The 9,023-nt window shown below is 48.5% G+C and overlaps 1 pseudogene; it reads right to left on the reverse strand.

The window, feature by feature from the left end:
• Positions 1 to 365: 365 nt before the first annotated feature.
• Positions 366 to 4,324, reverse strand: LOC139181084 (small integral membrane protein 10-like protein 2A; annotated as a pseudogene).
• Positions 4,325 to 9,023: the final 4,699 nt, after the last annotated feature.

Below are 9,023 nucleotides of genomic sequence, written 5' to 3' on the forward strand. Positions count from 1 at the left end.
CGGTCCATTTCACCTCACCTACCCCAGCCCATCCTTGGGGTTCAACTGAATTAAGTGCTTTCTAACACCAGGCTTTAAAATAAAGAAAACGCTTAGCTGTCTGGTTATTCAAATAGTTTGTGAATGGGACAAACTGGGACAGTCGCTTCATCTTAGGCCAGGCCTGTGCTGCTGACTTCTCATCATGGGAGCAGCACTCCAAGTCAAGTCCTGTCTCAGAGCATCTTCTGAACAGGCCACCATCCCTGCCATGACCCCACCCAATTATAGCCCTCAGGATGCTCCCCTGCCCCAGCTTCTGGCCACCAGAGTAGGGTGAGCTCACCCCTAGCCCCTCTCCTCCAAGGGGGCACCACACCAGAAACAAGAGGCCTCCAGTTTTTATTTTATTCAATTCAAAGAATATTTTTTATTAACTTAGACAGACACAAGATGTGACAACACTGGAAACAAGAACATTTCTCTGACCAGACTGCGCTGACTGGTGCAGAGTTCATCACACACAGAAAAGGAGCAGTGGTCTTTTTCAAGTCAGTGATTGTGTGTAAGCTCCACTGCCTGAAAAACAGACTGCAAATAAAGTGCAAAGAGAGCAGCAGGGGCCCAGTCTGGAGATGAGGAAGAGGCGGGACAGCAGAAGCAGCAAAGGACTCAAGATCAAAACGGTAAGAAGAGCAGTGGCAGGAGCACGTGCTGAGGACGTGTCCCCGCCCCTCCCACGGCCAACATCTTTGGGGGCGGACAGCCCCAGCCAGAGCCCCACAAGAAGTGGGGATTCTCTGCAGGTGACGAGGGGTCTCTGATCCTGGGGCCCCTGAATCTCCAACATACTTTCTCCACTTTGGGAAGCAGCCTCCCAGGGCCCAGGCAGCTCCAACAGAGCCACGAGCCTGGGAAGGACAGGGAGCCCGTCCTGCACTGCACACCAGCTAAACAGCTCTGCACCCTCTGCAGCACATAGTCACTTGTGTGTGCACAAGCAATCACACACTTGTGCACAGACACACACCCATTCACAAATGCACACTGACACGTGTATTCACACACATACACACTCACATCCGCACATTCACACACAAACATCTGTGCATTCATGCATCTGTACTCATACCCACACACTCATCCACACACCCCCCTCACACACTCACACACTGAAGCCCTCATGCATGTGCATACATACTCGCACATACATGCCCACACACATCCCACACTCACACATGCACTCAACATGCACACTCACACACACATTCACACACAGGCACGCACATATTAAGTAAAGACCCTCCCTAGTGCCCTCCTCAGGTCCTCTCAGGCTGGCCCAGGAAGAAGCTGCGGCTGGGGATCCAGTCACCCAGAGCGTGAGATCCAAACTTGAAAAGGGCACATTTACGCATCAGCCCCAAGGAGGCCCCTGGTCCTCCGCTCCTCTCCTCCCCTGCAGCCCATGTCACAGTCTCTCAGAACTCCAGGGATGCAGTCCAAAGGCTGGCAGTCTCCCGGAAGTGGTCCTGGAGGGACACAGTTGGGGTGGAGGAGGGGCCACCAGGACCAGGGGTTTCCAGGCAACTTGGCACAAGGGAGGAAGCCATCAGCGCCCTTCCGTCTGTGGGAATCTGCGGGGGGCACGTGGTAGCCCGGGTGCAGCCTCAGGCCTCGGGGTGAGGCAGGCAGAGCTCTTCAGCCGGGACCTGGGTGGCTGAGAAGGGCACATGGTGTGAGGCTCAGCCCCTCTGTCCCAGGGGCAACCAGGCTGCTGTGGTTCTTAGTCCGAGGAACTGAGGACCAGGACCGCAAGCAATCAGTGAGGGGGCAGATGTGGATGTGGGATGGGGGTGAGGGCCAGGGCCTCTCCCGGCTCCCCTCAGTGCCGCTCCTGGTGCACCAGTCAGCAGCACAGCCAGGACCGCTGCAGGCCCATCCAGAGCAGATGCTCCTGTGTGATCCTAGCAGGAGGGACAGCCTGGAGACAGAGACATGGGGTCATGCGTGGGTCTCAGCTCCACCCCACCCACTTGTATCCCTTGCCTCCTATTACACTTGGCCCCAGGAGCCAGCCAACACCCCCACCCAAACTGAGAGGCCTGTGCCACTCAACACCAAGGAACCCCTGGTTAAGCCTTGGGTGGGGCTTGGGTTGGGGTGGGGAGGCCTGACTGTGTGTGAGGACCTTGCTCCCCAGGGGGTTCTGGGACTCATCTCTCCTGTGACCATCTCAGCTTAGACTGTCCCCTGGTTCTTCCCTGTGACTTGCCACACACCCCACCTTCCCTGCCACGGGCCTTTCTCTCTAGGTCCCTTGGGAGCCTGTGCTCCCTTCCCCCATCCCACTGTGCCAGGTCTCCCAGAGACTGGGGGGCACGTGGGGAATTCAGGCCCAGAGGCAGGTTCAGCTCCCCTACTTCTGATCTATGTGACAAGGGCAAATGTCTCCCTTCCCAGAGCTCAGCAGGTGGGGAGAACAGAGCTCCGCCAGAGTGTCTCTAGCTCCATCCTTCCTCCCTCATGCCAGTACTGGATCACCAGGCCACCCCTCCCCTCGGGCTCTCCACCTGGAAGGCCCTGCCTCTCCTCGAGGGGTCAGTCCCTTCTCTCGGGCGCTCCCCAGGCAACTCTAGGGGCAGGGGTGCCCAGGCAGGGATTTGATTCTTTTGACCACAAAAGGGGCAGTTCACCTTCTATAACACCAGTTCTTGCAAGAAAAACATTGGGACTTGAGAGTTGCCTCCTCACCCAAAGACGTCCCTGTCTCCCCAACTGTCGCCTACCCTACAAGCCTCTTCTCCATCTGCTCTCCCATCCCAGCCTGACAGCTGCCCTCCACTCAAGGAGACCCCCACTTTCCCAAATCCTTTGGGACACAGGGGCTGCTTGAGGCTGTCCAGGACTGGAGCAGTGCATTCTGTGGCACCAGGAGGGCACTGATAGGAGGTGGAGGCAGCGTGGCTGAGATGGGGCAGGGCTGGGAGGAACACGTCTTTCCCACTCTTCCCTGTCCCCTGATGCAAAGCTTTGGAGGGTGGAGAGGAGCAAGAGAGACAGCAGGAGCAGGCAGAGAGCAGTCCCAGAGACCTGCCAGGAGGAAGTCTTGTGAAGGGCTGAGAAAGAGACAGACCTGGGCTTGGGCCAAGAACACAACCATCCGTCCAGGCTGCCTCTCGAGGGGTGGAGGACAAGGGGGCCAGCATCTGCTCTCTTCCAGGGCTTTCTGGGCCTCTCCTGGGCCATTTCCCTCTATTCCCCTGTGTTCAGGTGACACTACCGGGGCCGTGGGCCGAGGTGATGGGCTGACCCTCGGAGATGCCCAGGCAGCTGCCCCTCATCCCCATCTTGGATATATGACAAGGGAGTCCAGAGGGCCTGCATGCACCCTGCCTTGCCTGCTCTCGGCCAGGCAGCTTTCCAGGCTGGTTTCCTCAGGTCCCTTCCTCATCTCCCCAAGCCACCCGGCAGCCTGGACATCTAGATGTCATGGCCACCACCTCCCTCCAGCCCGCAAGGCCAACCTCTGGCCTCCTACCTTTTCGGTCAGGGTCAGTCATTCATGTTCCTACTGAAGAATTTCTTCCTTCTGCTCCCCCCTTCGGCCAAAGTGAGGCAACAGGTCGGCTGCACTCAGATAATTTTCTCGAGTTCGATTCAAAGGGCCCGTTTTGAGAGTTTCAGTGCAGTTCGTCACCGGCCGCGAAGTGGCTGGCCAGAGCCAGGGCTCGGTGGCTGCGTCCTCGGCGGAGGTCTAGGGCCCGGAGGCCTGATCCGCCCCTTCCTCGTCCCCCGGAGCGTCCCGGCGGCCCCCGGCCCAGTGATCCTTCATGCTGATGCCCCTGCCTTCGCGGCCGGGCGGAGGTGGTAGCGGGCGTTCACTCGATCCTCACCTGCAGGCGCACGTTGAGCATCACCGAGGCCACGATGTAGAAATAGGGGAAGTTCATGCGCAGACGCTAGGCCAGGTCGAAGAAGGTGATCAACGTGCGCGTGAGCCCCTTGCAGAAGGCACCGTACGAGCTGCGGATCGCGGCTGAGCGCGCCAGCCGCACTGCCACGCCCGACAGGGCCGCTGCTGCCGCCGCCGCAGACAGAGCCCCCGACGCCGCCATGGGCCCGGGCCGGCGCGGGCCCCACGGACCGACCGCAGCACGAGCTGGCGGACAGGTGGACGCGAGGCCTGGAGCCGCTGGCCAACAGCAGTCGCGTCCCACTCCGCCCTGTTCTGCCGCGCCCCGCCTTCAGTCTCCCCTCAGGGGCTGGGCTCCCGATGACTCCTCCGCCACAGCCAAGGCCCCACCTGAGCTGCCTAGGGACAGCTCCGCCCCCTCGCCTGCAGGCACATTGGCGACCGCCTGCGCAGCTCCGCCCCTAGCATGGCCCTGCCCCTTGTCGGGTACCACAGAGCTGCTGCCAACGACTCAGCCCCACCCCCGGTACCCGCCCCTCCGAGAAGCCCCGCCTCCTCCCGGACTCCCAAGAGAGCCGGAGGGCCTGAAAGCTTTTTTTGTCAAGTGCTGCCCTCCTGGGATCCTTTTGCAGAATGCGCTATTCTGCAAGGAAGGCCCACCCGGAGCTCTTTACCCGTTTACACCATCCCCTTTCCCTCACTGTCTCCGCAGAAAATCTGGCCAGCTAGCCACTGCACTTTTAATTCATGTTTTTTCTGGTAACTCTGCACTGTGGAATTTCACCAAACCTACATGCTCATTTTTCCCCTGTTCATGTGTATTTCGTGAATGCTCCTTTACCCCCATTGTCCTTACCTTTCATCCCATGGTGATTTCTATGCACTCTTAGTCTGTCTTTGCCCTGGATGCTGTGCAAGGTCTTCTCAGGTATACATTTGCCCTCATTCATTACTTTTCATCTGCTGTTGGGTTTTAAAGCCCTTTCGTGGTTTCATCTAATCTTTTTCTAAACCAAATCCAATTCAAACTCCATGACATTTTCAGAATTATTGAAATGTGCTTGCTTCATTGTAGTCAGGACTTTTAAAAAGCCGTCTGCAAAAGTTGATTCATGAAGATTTCATCCCAGTTTTCACAAGGAGGGCTGGCCTAAGTTAATACCTTACTAATTCCTCTCAGAATGCCTGTTCACAGTCATACTGAATATCTCTGTGACATCTGTATAAATGTTTAAGAAACCCAGCAGATTCATATACGCTGATTGAGCAGTTGTCCTGGAGAAGAGAGAGTTTAAGAGGCACTAGGTCATTGGATCACAACAATATAACCATGCACGAATATGAATGCGTAAAAAACATCAGGGTAGATAAATGTCACATTATTGAACATCATTTACTCTGGTTAAGGAAGTAGGAAGAAAGATATACCTTTTGTTTTTCGTGTATATGTATGTATATCCATTTGTGTATCTGTAACTATTACTTGTATAATACAACAAAAATATTTGAAAAAGAGGGGGCCATATGAACATAGACTTAAGCTACATAGAAACCTTTTTTTTTTCCCCTAGACTGGATCCTGCCTCATTCATGTGCAGCCCGTTCCCTCCAATCATTTCTGAAACCTCTTCTTGGCCACATCTCATTTATCTTTAGCATTTTATTTTGAAATATTTATAGACTCAGAGAAGTTGCACAAATAGCACAAAAAAGACCTTGTGCCTTTTACCCACATTCCCCAATGACATTTTCTATAGATGCAGTATAATATTAAAACTAGGAAACTGACACTGGTATATTACTCTTGACTAGACTACAGACCCAATTCGGGTTTCTCCATTTTTCTAACCTGCATTAATTTGTGTGTATGTGTGCCTGTATCGCTCTAGCAATTTTATCCCATGTCAGGATTCATGCAACCACCACTATGATCAAGATACAAAAATATTCCAACACCACAAAAGAACTGATTTGAGCCACCTCTTTGTACTTACTCAGCAACCCTATACATATTTTGTTAGAGTTTCATCTATTTCATTTCCTTTAGAATGGCTGTAAATGGTACTGTGTGCTTAATTTTGGTTTCCACATGTTCACTTTTCATATACAGAATGCAATTATTTATTTTTATTTTTTTTTACATGCTTCATGATCAACAATTACTTTCTGGGAAATTTTTTTTTTTTTTTTACTTTTTTATTTTATTTTTTTTTCTAATTTTATTTTATTTTTAAACTTTACATAATTGTATTAGTTTTGCCAAATATCAAAATGAATCCGCCACAGGTATACATGTGTTCCCCATCCCGAACCCTCCTCCCTCCTCCCTCCCTATACCATCCCTCTGGGCCGTCCCAGTGCACCAGCCCCAAGCATTCAGCATCGTGCATCGAACCTGGACTGGCAACTCATTTCCTACATGATATTTTACATGTTTCATTGCCATTCTCCCAAATCTTCCCACCCTCTCCCTCTCCCACAGAGTCCATAAGACTGTTCTATACATCAGTGTCTCTTTTGCTGTCTCATACACCGGGTTATTGTTACCATCTTTCTAAATTCCATATATATGCATTAGTATACTGTATTTATGTTTTTCCTTCTGGCTTACTTCACTCTGTATAATAGGCTCCAGTTTCATCCACCTCATTAGAACTGATTCAAATGTATTCTTTTTAATGGCTGAGTAATACTCCATTGTGTATATGTACCAGTGCTTTCTTATCCATTCATCTGCTGATGGACATCTAGGTTGCTTCCATGTCTTGGTTATTATAAACAGTGCTGCGATGAACATTGGGGTACACGTGTCTCTTTCCCTTCTGGTTTCCTCAGTGTGTATGCCCAGCAGTGGGGTTGCTGGATCATAAGGCAGTTCTATTTCCAGTTTTTTAAGGAATCTCCACACTGTTCTCCATAGTGGCTGTACTAGTTTGCATTCCCACCAACAGTGTAAGAGGGTTCCCTTTTCTCCACACCCTCTCCAGCATTTATTGCTTGTAGACTTTTGGATTGCAGCCATTCTGACTGGTGTGAAATGGTACCTCATAGTGGTTTTGATTTGCATTTCTCTGATAATGAGTGATGTTGAGCATCTTTTCATGTGTTTGTTAGCCATCTGTATGTCTTTTTTGGAGAAATGTCTGTTTAGTTCTTTGGCCCATTTTTTGATTGGGTCGTTTATTTTTCTGGAGTTGAGCTGTAGGAGTTGCTTGTATATATTTGAGATTAGTTGTTTGTCAGTTGCTTCATTTGCTATTATTTTCTCCCATTCTGAAGGCTGTCTTTTCACCTTGCTAATAGTTTCCTTTGATGTGCAGAAGCTTTTAAGGTTAATTAGGTCCCATTTGTTTATTTTTGCTTTTATTTCCAATATTCTGGGAGGTGGGTCATAGAGGATCCTGCTGTGATGTATGTCGGAGAGTGTTTTGCCTATGATCTCCTCTAGGAGTTTTATAGTTTCTGGTCTTACGTTTAGATCTTTAATCCATTTTGAGTTTATTTTTGTGTATGGTGTTAGAAAGTGGTCCAGTTTCGTTCTTTTACAAGTGGTTGACCAGATTTCCCAGCACCACTTGTTAAAGAGATTGTCTTTAATCCATTGTATATTCTTGCCTCCTTTGTCAAAGATAAGGTGTCCATATGTGCGTGGATTTATCTCTGGGCTTTCTATTTTATTCCATTGATCAATATTTCTGTCTTTGTGCCAGTACCATACTGTCTTGATAACTGTGGCTTTGTAGTAGAGCCTGAAGTCAGGTAGGTTGATTCCTCCAGTTCCATTCTTCTTTCTCAAGATCGCTTGGGCTATTCGAGGTTTTTTGTATTTCCATACAAATTGTGAAATTATTTGTTCTAGCTCTGTGAAGAATACTGTTGGTAGCTTGATAGGGATTGCGTTGAATCTATAAATTGCTTTGGGTAGTATACTCATTTTCACTATATTGATTCTTCCAATCCATGAACATGGTATATTTCTCCATCTGTTAGCGTCCTCTTTGATTTCTTTCACCAGTGTTTTATAGTTTTCTATATATAGGTCTTTAGTTTCTTTAGGTAGATATATTCCTAAGTATTTTATTCTTTCCGTTGCAATGGTGAATGGAATTGTTTCCTTAATTTCTCTTTCTATTTTCTCATTATTAGTGTATAGGTATGCAAGGGATTTCTGTGTGTTGATTTTATATCCTGCAACCTAATACCAAAACCTGACAAAGATGCCACAAAAAAAGAAAACTACAGGCCAATATCACTGATGAACATAGATGCAAAAATCCTTAACAAAATTCTAGCAATCAGAATCCAACAACACATTAAAAAGATCATACACCATGATCAAGTGGGCTTTATCCCAGGGATGCAAGGATTCTTCAATATCCGCAAATCAATCAATGTAATACACCACATTAACAAATTGAAAAATAAAAACCATATGATTATCTCAATAGATGCAGAGAAAGCCTTTGACAAAATTCAACATCCATTTATGATAAAAACTCTCCAGAAAGCAGGAATAGAAGGAACATGCCTCAATATAATAAAAGCTATATATGACAAACCCACTGCAAACATTATCCTCAATGGTGAAAAATTGAAAGCATTTCCTCTAAAGTCAGGAACAAGACAAGGGTGCCCACTTTCACCATTACTATTCAACATAGTTTTGGAAGTTTTGGCCACAGCAAGCAGAGCAGAAAAAGAAATAAAAGGAATCCAAATTGGAAAAGAAGAAGTAAAACTCTCACTATTTGCAGATGACATGATCCTCTACATAGAAAACCCTAAAGATTCCACCAGAAAATTACTAGAAATAATCAATGACTATAGAATGCAATTATTTTTAAAATTTATTTACTTGGCTGCACCAAGGTCTTAGTTGTGGCACACAGGATCTTACGTCTTCGTTGTGGCATGTGGGATCTAATTCCCTACCCAGGGATAGAACCTGAGTCCCCCTGCGCTGGGAGATCAGGGTCTTAGCTACTGAACCACCAGGGAAGTCCCTGCAATTGAATTTTTAATGAAACTTTTTATTTAGAGAAAACTGTAGATTTACATACAGTTGCAAGAAAAAAATAGATCCCGCGTACATTTTACCCAATTTTCCACAGTTTTCCACATCTTTCAAAAC

This window comes from Bos indicus, chromosome X (genome assembly GCF_029378745.1).
Source record: "Bos indicus isolate NIAB-ARS_2022 breed Sahiwal x Tharparkar chromosome X, NIAB-ARS_B.indTharparkar_mat_pri_1.0, whole genome shotgun sequence".
Classification (NCBI taxonomy): Eukaryota; Metazoa; Chordata; class Mammalia; order Artiodactyla; family Bovidae; genus Bos; species Bos indicus.